Here is a 12,700-nt window from a genome sequence, read left to right as displayed (position 1 = left end):
CTTTTTAATAAGTTAAAAGCTACAGTTTTTTAAAGATAGTAAGAATATAACTCCTCTATCTGTATCGATTCTAATAAACTCGTTGTTATAGTTATCGAATATTATCTAAATTATACATTTATTTTATATATAATATATAGATAATATAGACATGATCTTTATTATATTATATTAGTTAGCTATTTATTCTAGGATATTTATAGCAACTTTAACTTAAAAAAATTTCTTTTGAACGGTTACTATGTTTTATAGCTATATTAAAAATATATATTTAAGAAATAATTCTACTATTATTTAGTATATAGACTATTTTATAAATCTATTATATATTAAAGACTTATAATAGCTAATTAATTTATCTATATATATTACTCGCGTTCTTAATATAAATAATCTCTGTAATTATATTTATCTTGATATAGCTAGCTCTAATAGACTTTTTAAGGAATCTAAACCTTAACTTTCTCGTTTCTTATTTAATTATATTGGTCTATAGTAACTTCGCGGCCTATTTTAATAACTATATTATCAGTTAGATACTAAAGATATTAAAGATATATTTATCCACGAACTATAACGTAGATATAGCTATTATAAAATTATGATTAAAAGCTATCTCCAAGAGTATTTATAAATGGTTAATCTCGCGAGTTTATTACTATCGATACTATAGCTAGGGATTAATACATCGATTATATTATGATAAAAACTATATTAAATGAAAAGACTTTATCATTATATATAGTTAGTAATAATAGACTATAAATATTTATATATATAATTCAATTATATATAGTGCCCTCGGATATATAGTAGGTTATAAAAAAGTATAATAGAAATAGAAATAGAAATATAATATAAAAAATGGTAATAATAAATAAGAGTACAAAAAGAATAAATAGTATTATATAGTTATATTAAATACTAAGATATATTAGATAAGATTATTCTAAAACATATAAATATAATTTATTATATATAGCGTGGAGATACGTTATAAGCTATTTAATCTATTATCTATTATTTCTTTTTAATATAGTTAATAAGTTTTATATATTACTTAGGATATTTCTTATAATTCTAAATTCTTTGATTTAATTAATTGAAAAAAAAAATAAGTAAAATATTATATACTAATTTGTTAAATCGAAGTATTATTAGTAACTGTTATTACTCTATATTTTATATAAATTAGTTTTTAGTATAGTTAAAATCTTAAAAAAATAGTTTATATAATAAATTATATAATAAGAAATATAATTATTAATAAGAATAGATAATTAGTTTACGTTAGATCTTTTAAATTAACTCATATTACCGAGAGATCTTCCTAAGATATAATAATTAACTATTTAATAAGCTTAATATTATTCTAATAAACGACTTTTTTTTAGCTTTTTTTAGTCTTCTAGCGTGTATAAATAGTTTAATAGATAAAAGAGATGTTTGATCTCTTTTTTATTTTAGAGATATAGTAAAGAATATTATAATAAAAAGCGATAAATTATTGTAGCTTTATTATATATAAGGCTTCCTTACATTAGTAATAAATATAATACTAATATATTACTAAAAATTCCAAAGAACAATAATAAAATACTAAGATTTTATATTTTATCTTAAGAAATAGATTTTTTTATTTATTAGAGATACTACGACTATTGAAATTAATAATATAAGATCGTTCTAACGGTTTTATTAATATCATAAGGAAAAGCCGCAGGAGTTTTCTAGCTTTCTAGATATTGTTAAATAATATTTCTACCGCTAGAAAAGAGTATATTTATATTCTTCTTGAAATATATCATATTAGATATCATTCATATAAGAATAAATACATAAACTATCTAAAAACTAAAATATAATAGTATTTTTCACTATTTATTATTAGAGATTATTATAATTTATATATAAGTTAAAAGGACCTAAATCCTTAAAAATATCTACAAATAAATAGCCTTAAAATTATCGATAGTAGTAAAGCCATAAGCCTTATAAATACAAAGAGAAGGCTTAAGAAATGAAAAGAAAGCTAAGTAGAAAAATAGAAAACCCCTTTAATACTACATATATTACAATAATGTCTATTTTATTAAGATTATTTAGAAAAATAAATAAGACGTTCAATATATCAGCTACTATTTAAATCGATTCGGAAAACGATAATAAATTAGCTTAACCCTTATGCGATTAACTCTATTATTATAAATAAAAATAATAATTTGTCTTTATATCCTAGTATAGTTAAACGGAATATTAATATATATATATATAAATATTGTACTAACCCTTGGCATTAATAATATTTTAATAAAGTAGTTCTTATATTTTATATATGGCTTTTTTAAAGACCTTCTAATCTAATTTGCTAGATAAAAGTATAATTAAAGAGATTTAATCTTTAGAAATCAGTATATATGTTTAATATAGTTAAAATTAAATAAATATAAAGGCTTATTGATTACCTAAATCCTATAATTTTTAAATTACTTTTATAAAACTTCTACTATATAAATTTTTATATTATTTTATTAAAATATTAATTATAGTTTATATATTAATAAAGGACCTTCTTTAAAAGTATTAAAATAAAAATTTGTAATATAATCTTAGTAAGATATATTTCTATCGCGATTTATAATTATCATTTTTATTTAGCTATTAATCTAGATTCTAACTTAAACTATCTATAAAATATCCTTACTATACTTCATAAGGTTTATAAAATCACTTTAATATATTTTAGAGATAAATTAGATCTCACAATTCGATATTTTTTATGCTAAATATTTATTAAAATATATAATATTCTCCTAATCTAAAAATATATCTATTTATCATAAAAAATAAAAAACCTAAATATTTTATGTAACCAGGATTAAAAGTAGTATTCGCGTTTTATTCTTCTATTTTCGAAACCTATATATCTTTAAAACGCATCGAATTATTATTTAAGTAAATAAATAAAGGATATTAGCTCTAAGGGCTCTATAATTTATTTTAAAATTCTACTAAGCTATTTAATAAATATATTAAATAGTTTATTTATTTATTTTTAGGGGTCAAGTATTTTAGGGGTAAGATTTAAGAGTATAGTATTACTAAAAACAATCGTGAGTAATATAAATTATACTATAATTAATATATAAATTACGAGCGATTTTAGTAAGATTTATACTATTCTTGATAGAAAAAAATAATAGTAATATAAATAGATTCTAATAATTCAGTATTTAGCCTATGATTTCCATTAATTTCTATACTAAAATATTATATATCTATTATAATAGAGAGAAAACAAAAATGGATAAAATATAAAGCTTACTATATTAAAGTAATATCAACAGACTTTAGTATCTATTATAATAAGAAAGATTTCTATATAGTATATAGTAAATCTTTATTATATATATTTATTAATTTTTAGAGAGCTACTAACTTAATAATTTGCTTCTATCTTATAACTAATAGAGGCCTTTAAAAGCAAAAAAGCCTACTTCTATTTTTAATAATAAAATTTATAGAGTATTATATTTATATTTCACTATAGATTCGAAGCTAGTAATTTTAAATTATTAAAATGGAATTAATTAGTATATATTTATAAATTCGCGAAAAATACTATTATTAAAAATAATTTCCTTATTTATTAAGGCCTTTATTAATAATAAGATAAGAATAAATCCCTAATCTATTAATTTCTTATTAACTAAGAAATATAATAGAGGGCTACTATATATTATATAATATATACCGCGAAATATTATTTATAGTAAACTAAGAATATCTAGGGTTAGCTTTATATATTCATCTAAGGATTTAAGTGGTAGCTAAAATAGTATATAAGAAATTTTATTACTAATATTATATATAGCGACGCTAATACGGGCTAGATAGAGTATTAAAGACCTTCTATTAGTAGCCTCTATTATCTAATTAAGGGTAACGGAGATAAATATAATTAATTATAAGGATTTATTAGTATTTATTCTATTATTAAGATTAATAAATAGCTAGGCTATATAGATAAAATAGAATAGTAAGAGAGTATAGAGAAGATCTAATAGATAAAATAAAATAGGATCTTAATTAGAGAAGAAAATAAAGACTTACCAATAATAATCAATAATAATATTATATAGTTAAAGTTATTTCTTTTTAAGTCTAAAAGAGATATGAGACCTATTAACGAAACTGGGTATATACTACATTTTTATCTATTATTAGTAATTAGGGTTAATATCTAGGTATTTACTGATATATTAAATCTAATTATATTCGCGGTTAATATTATATTTAACTAGGAGATCTAAGTCTTTGATATAAATAAGACTATTATTTTTTTATAATAGCTAATTATTAAATAAAAAAAGATTAATAAAGACCTAAAAGGGATAATGAAATATAACTTTTATTTAACTAAACTGTTTAGTGTCTTCCTCAAGATTGTATATTAGATAGAAGCTAATTATATAATTATTTTAATAAAAAATTTAAATAACTAATATTAGCTAGAGATTAAATACGATTTTAATATTTCTATAAAAACGATTAATTATATTAAATAGCTAACGTCTTATTTTTTTACTCTATAGTAAAATAATTACTATATAAGAGAGGGATATTAAAAAGAATATAATAGATCTTTTATATAGACTAATCGTGTTTATTGACTAATATATTTATTAGTGTATTTATAATAAAAAAAAGAGGATACTATTAGTGCAGGCTATTAATAAGATCTTTTATTATAGTTTAGTAAGAATTAGTCTTTCTTAGTCTTAGTTTTAGTAATATATTTAGTAAGATATTTAAAAAAAGGCTTTAACATTAATATAAGTAATAATATCGATATTCGTAAATTAAGCTATAATAATAAATTAATTATAGATATTTAGATACATATTATTTCGTTAAAAAATAGCTCGTAATGAAATATACTAATTATTTTATTAAAAATAACTTTATTCTAAAACTTATAAAAGAACTAAAACTAATATCTTTGTTCTTTAATTATTTTACATATATAAAGATAATATCGTATAGAGTACTTATATCATTCTATATAATTAACGATATAAAATAGATAATTAATTATATTAGTTTAGTCTTTAGTAGGTAGTTAAATTATAGGCCTTTCGGTTAAAATAAAAAAATTAGTATTGAAACTAAGATTTATATTACTAATATAGACCCTTTTGAATATTATAAAGACCTAATAGAATTTATCCGATAGATCGAGATTAATAATATCTAACGTAGTAAAGATCTAATATATACCATAGTTATATATCGAACCCTAGCCCTATTATTTATACTAATTGTATTTATTTTAAATATTAAATTTTAGTATAAACGGAGTCTTTTTAATAAAATATATTAAATTATTAGACTATAATATAAAAGTTATCGCGAAAGTTTATTTAAGCAATATAGTTCTTATTATTAGTAGTTCTATTCTATTATTTATTATAATAAAAAGGTTTTATATAAGATTATCCTAGTACAGATTAATAGCTAATAGAGTAATGAAGAGATAGATAAAACCTAGATTTTTTATAAAAGTTTTAGGCTAATATTAATATCTATTTTAAAAAGAACAAATGCCGCGGAGAGTACCGGAGAAATAGATAATGAACTAAAATAGAGTATTACTTATCTATTTTATCATATTTCTTGTTTCTATTATTTCTATTTATATAGTCTATTATTATACTTAACTATGATATTAATTATTTTTATTAGATTAATAAATTAGTTAATCTCTATTTATTTATCTTTAACTTCTTTTTTAAGTCCTTATTCAAAGATCTAAATCTAAATATCTTTATTAAAATTAAGATACAAAATAATCTATTAAATTTCTATTATATATATCTTAATAGATCTAGTTTATTATAGTCGATCTAATTATTATTCGGCGGTTCGTGTTATGTTAATATCTCTAAATATCTATTTAAGCTTTTTCTTAAAAGTTTTATATAAGATAAAGATTTCTTTAGTAATATCTTTTTAGTCCTTTTTAGTTTTTTTCGTTAAATTCCTTAATATAGGGTTTAAGCTAATTAAATACTTATTTATATAAATAGATAGATGCATAAATTATTTTATTAGCTTTTTCGATATAGTTAATAATATATAGCTATATATTTATCTATATTAGGAACCCCCGAAGCTTAGACCGAGTCCTATCGAAGAAGCTAGGCTTAGGCGGTTTAATTATAAAGGCCGCTTTTCTCTATTATTCTATCGTAAGCTACTATTAGAGTTAGCTTATTATCTATAAATTATAAATTGGTTAGTAGACTAGTTAAAAAAGATTGACTACTCTACGAGAGATTGCTATTACTATAATTAGATACTATAGTATTATATATTTATGGTTCGGTACTAGGGTAATTTATATATTACGCGTATGTAATGAGTTACTATAAGTTAGTCCTTAAAGGTATTACTTCTCTTACTAATTATAGGCCTTAAGCCTATCTTTAATCGTACTAATACCTTATATAGCCTTATATAGATAGATCCTATTAGGTATTTGCGAAAGTATATTAATTAAGTATACGCTAAATAGGTTAGTTACTAAATATAGATACTAGGTAAGCTCCCTTATTTATAGGATGGTTATTACGAAGGTGAACTATAAATAAAGCGAAGGTGGTATCTAAGTAATAATATATAATTAATGACAAAGAACTAAATATATACGCGAGGGAGTGTCCTTATATATCTAGTCTTCCTGATTCCCTAATCTATCTATACAGATCGCCCGATCTACTAGCTTAGACTCTCCGATTTGTTCTATTAGATCGCCTATTCTGTCGAGTTACGTATACTATGTAATAAAACGGTGTTAGAGGAAATCCTATACTAAATTAGTTAATTATAGCTATTTATTAGTAAAAACCGCTAAAGACCTTTTTCTAGCTATTATATTAGTCTATATATTTAGTTTATTAGCTATTTTATAGAGGCCTTAATATAGATTATTCTATTTATTAAAATTAAGATTAATCAGGCTCTACTAATAAATTTACTTTTTTATTATTTAGAGGATTTATAGATAAGTATCTATATTTAGATAGAAAGTTTAAAACTAGTAGAAATAATTTATATATTAGTAATAATGGTACTAAACTTAATATATCTAAGCTATTAATAATAAATAAGGGTAACTAAAAGGATCGAGAGATAGAATAGTTAATTTCTATTTCTTTATAGTATTTTTTCTTCTATTATATAAATTATTAATAGTTATTACTGATTAATTATTCTATTTATTCATAATTATACTCCTTTTTATTGTTATTTATTAACATTTTATAAATATCTTAGATATCTTATCTAGTAAGGCCCTAAAAGATAAATATGTACTATAAAGCTATTAAAGTTAATAATAGATTATCTATAAAGAAATGCTTTATAATATATATATATATATATATTAGTTTTTATAGGTCTCTCCGCTAGTTAAAGAAGATACTAGTAAAAAGTATATTTTTCTCGATTTTATTGATTTTATATATATATAATAGAATAAACAAAATTTAGTTTAGATATAATAAATAATACGCATTAGAGTATATAAATTAAGAAAGATATAAATAATAGAGTATTAATAGAAGAAGAAGTAATATTTACTAAAGTAAGATATTATAGACTTTATAGATATTTATATTATTATTTATCTCCCCTCTTCCTTTATTCTCTATATATACACTAGATATAGTATTTAGGTCTTTATCCTTCTATTAATATCACTTTGAATACTTACGTGTGTTTTTAATAGCGCTATAGCTAGATAAGTAGACTTTATCTATTATAAATACTATTTCTTATTATGAAACTTGGTTCTGTTTATTTATATATATCTTTTTGTATAGGTTTTACAGAGAGGATTCTGGGTAAAGTATTAAAAAGAGCTTAGTATATAAATTTAGTAATATATATAAAGATATATATATCTCGATTTATCTATAACTAATCGGCGGCTAACTAATAGCTACTATATATAATAATTTCTAGTCTATTATATTTTAGGTAATTACTATTAATGTTATCTATATTTACATTTATTTATATTTTTACTAACTTAATATTGACCTTATCTTCTAAATTATCTCTTTTTAATACTTTACGCTAGAATAGACTACTTAGCGAATTAAAGTTTTTTTAATATACTAGAATAATAATCTATTATCTATATATCGTAAAAAGACTAATAATACTATAGTCTTTATCTCTCCGCGTCTTTAATACATAGCCCCGATTACTATTTTATAGAACCGATAAATCGTAATAACGCTAATCTTAATTAATAAACTAGCTATTTATAGTTTTAAACGTAGAAAAGAATATAATTTTAATAGCATAAAATAACTATCGCCCAGAAAAAATAGCGTAATATATAATAAGTATATTAGACTATTTAAAAAAGAGTAATAAAATTTTTACCGATATTTACCTTCTTATTATTACCTAACTTAAAAAAATACTATTATTACTATTACTATTCTTATAGTCCTCGTTATATTTATTAGCTATTAAAATATCTCTCTAGCTATTTTCTATATTTAGCTAATTATCTATATTATTTCTCCTATTATTATACCGTTTTCGATTAGTAATATATCTTCACGGACTCGATTATATATATCTATTCATTCTTTATCTTAAATATCTCTATCTCTATCGATTATTGAGTATTAAGATAATAGGATTAAGTCTATTACTCTCGAATCTCTCTATCTCTCGATTTATTAGATATTTATATACTCTGAAGACCAATACTATTATCTAGGGATTAAGCTCTTATATAGTTATTCTAATAAACTCTCCGATCTAAGTTAATAGTGACTTACTAATATTATTAAGAGCGATAGTTTAATATATATATTATAAATAGTATCTACTAATATATCAATATAAATTAAGATATCTTTCTATTTAACGAGGCTAATAATATATAGCCTAATCCTATGCTAGATCTATTAATTTTAATTTAGACCAAAGAGATACTAATATTATATATTTATATATTTATTAAGGTTATCTCTTTGTCTATTAAATATATTAAATAATCTTTATATATAATAATAGTTTGATCACGACTTTTATATTTATTAATATATAATCGCTTAATAGCTATATTTCTTAAAAGAGAACTAGGCTAGCTATTAAGATATTATTATAATTTTATTTAAGCTAATTAATAGTTTTTCTAATAATAAACATATTTTAAATAATATCTTTATTTCAAATATAGCCCTTAAGTCCCTATCTAAATAGACTAATTAGTACTAATTAGCAAAAATAATAAATTAATAATAAATTAATAATAAGAATATAAAATAATTTTATTTCTAAACATAGTATTATCTTAGGGTTTTTTTATATAAAAAGGGAGATTAAGATCTATTAGAATATGCTTAATCTTTATTAGTCGTTAGAGCCGGAACTATAGCTAGCTCTATAGTAGATATAACTATTAATACTATAGCCTTAATCAATATCTGTCTCTAAATTTAATTATTTATAGGTATTTTTATTATTTATCTTCCTACCTTTCTTCTGTTATAATAATATTAGGTTCGCTATTTTATATATCACAATAGTTAAAATATACAGACCATATTATATACCTCATAAAATATAAAAATAGCCGATTTAAGCGTTTTCTTTATTTTTAGTATATTATTTTTAGTACTCTAATATAATATTAAATATCTATTTATCTTAGTTTCTATATTAAATAGTAAGACTAGTAATAATAATTAATAGTAGAGAAACTTTAGTTAGCTTTTAAACCCGATAATCTATATAGGATTCTTAATGGAATTTTACTAACTAGAAGATAGATAAGCTAAATAGATACTAAAAAAATAGTATAATAATCTTTATAGCTTATAACTAATATAATTTAATATAGTAAAGCTTTTAGAGGAGAAATAGTATTAATATAAAAAAATAATCTATATTTTAAATATAGGAAGCTAAGATATCGATCAAAAAAATATAAATAATAAATAAATAGCTCGATAGAGAAATATATAATATAATTAATATTATAAAAGCTGAAGAACGGATTTAGTAATTTTATATAATATAGAAAAGGAACTAGATAGAACTAGTAATTATAAATAATAGTAAACTATTCATATTATAATTAGAAATAAAATAATTCCTAGACATTAATTAAGAATATATAAAGAGTTAAAAATAGATCTAATATAGATCCTATAGTACTATCGACTCCTAGGATAAGTAGAATAACTCCTAAAAATAAGGTATAAAGATCCTAAGAATATTTACTAAAATCCTAAGAAGCCTAAAGATCCTAGAAACTCTATTATTTAAACTCCTAAGAATAATAATTTATCTAGAATAGTCTATTAAAATCTTCTAAAATAATAAATAACCTAAAATAGCGATAACAAGCGATAAAATAAAAGATCTTTAAAATAAACTAGCTTAAGAAATATAATCCTAGAGTAAATTTATATATTTATATAAATATCTACCATATTCCTATTAAGATTATATATAATATCCGAAATATAATATCTATATAATTCTCGGACAATGATAATTATAATTATATAATCTATTAATAAAGAAAGTTAAACTATATAATTAAATTATAATCTTTATATTAAGAAATCCTAGTATAATAGAAACCTGAATTCTTAGATATTTAGTAAAGAAATAAAAAAATAGAGGATGTATAATGATTTATAGCTATTTAGTAGAGAGCCTATACAAAAATAATATAACTATTAGATATTCTATATAAAAATATATAAAAAAATAATTGATTTACGAGCTTAAGGAAATTTTATAAGCCTATATATAATATTATTAATATAAAAACGTTTAGAAATAAAAAAAATTTTATTTATTATTAGTCTTAATAAAGAAAGACTAAAACTAGGAATTATGTATAAAACAAGTTAACCCCCTATAGTTATAGGAAACTACTTTGAACCTATTAATTTTAATATTACTAACCTTAAAAATATAATATTATATTAGGAATCTTATAGCTATAATAATATAATCTAATAATCGATTAGGTTAAAAGAATAGTTATCTTCGATAGATATAAATATTAATAAATAGATCAAATATAGATTAGGCTTATATAATACCGATAAAAGGAATCTAGCCATAGAGAGATAGATAATCTACGAGGCCCTTATAAAATAGGACTCGCGAGAAGTGCTTGGTCTAGGGATAGGATATAATATAAGACTATAGATATTAGTATTATTATAATAATTAAATAATAACTAGATATAACTAATAATAAGCTAGAAGACTATATTATAGTCGAATAAATCGAGATCCCTCTATATTATTATAATAAAAGAAGAAATACTAAAAGTACTAAGATATATTTATATTACTAACGGAAGGAATGTTATTTATATATAATCTATTTAACCACAAAATTATTATTTAAGAGGAGAAAAAACCTAAATTTATACAAATTTACTAGCTCTTATAAAAAAAATCTATATATTAATAAAAATCTATATAAAGGCTATATTGGAAAATCGATATTGTTAGTAAGATATTTTATTTTTTTATACTAAAAAGAATAGATTATTTTGACTTTATATAGATTACTAATAATTAAATTTAGTAACTATTAAAGATTGGTATCTATTACTATAAATTAGTAAGATCTAAGACCGAATCTAAGACATTAACTATTTTATAAAATATAATATTACGAATATCTATAATCGCCTATAGATAAAGGAAGGCTATAAATAGAAAATAATATTTCGAATAATATTTAGATACTTCGAATATATAGTTATATCTCTTAGATTTATTAATATACTAACGTTATTCTAGCGGTTTATCTTTGGTATACTAAAAGAATTATCTTAATATCTTTAGAATAGTCTATTTAGATAATATTTTAATATTCTCTAAAATAAAGACAATATATTAAATATAATAGGAAAATATTATAAAAACTTAGAAAAGCTAAGATTATACTAAAACTAAAGAAATATAAATTCTATATCTAAGAAATAACGTTCTTGGGATATATTATTAATCTATATAAACTAAGAAGAGAAGAAAAAAAGATTGAAACTATTATTAATTAGCCTATATTATAAAGTACTAAAGATATCTAAATCTTTCTTAGACTATATAACTACTACCGAAAACTTACACTATAATATTCAAAATATATAATAAGACTCTACCGATTTACTAAGAAAAGAAATATTTAAATAGAACATATAACAAAAAAGATATTTTAAGATCTTAAAAACCTATATACTAAGAATAGAATTATAAAAATCTTTAAATACGAATGGCTATATATTCTAGAAACTAACGTATTAGATTATATATTAGGAGTATAATTATTTTAGCTTAAAAATGAAAATATATTATAACTAATTATCTTCTAGTCTAGAAAGATAATCCTAACACAACTTAACTGTAATATCTATAATAAAGAATTACTAGTATCTAGTTAATACGTTCCGTTTATCTATTTATTTATAGATATATATAGTAAACAGTCTATATTTAATATCTATCTAGTCTATAAATAAGTATTATATATTAGATATAATCAATTTATTTTAGAAGTTATTTTATTATATCTTCTATAGTTAACAAAGATATAGCGAAGTAGTACATTCATTATATAATTCGTGTCGATAGTTTC

Source organism: Penicillium alfredii (genome assembly GCF_028826965.1).
Source record: "Penicillium alfredii strain IBT 34128 chromosome Unknown utg000010l_segment0_segment0, whole genome shotgun sequence".
Classification (NCBI taxonomy): Eukaryota; Fungi; Ascomycota; class Eurotiomycetes; order Eurotiales; family Aspergillaceae; genus Penicillium; species Penicillium alfredii.
The sequence above is the reverse complement of the archived record's forward strand: the minus strand, read 5'-3'. Positions refer to the sequence as shown.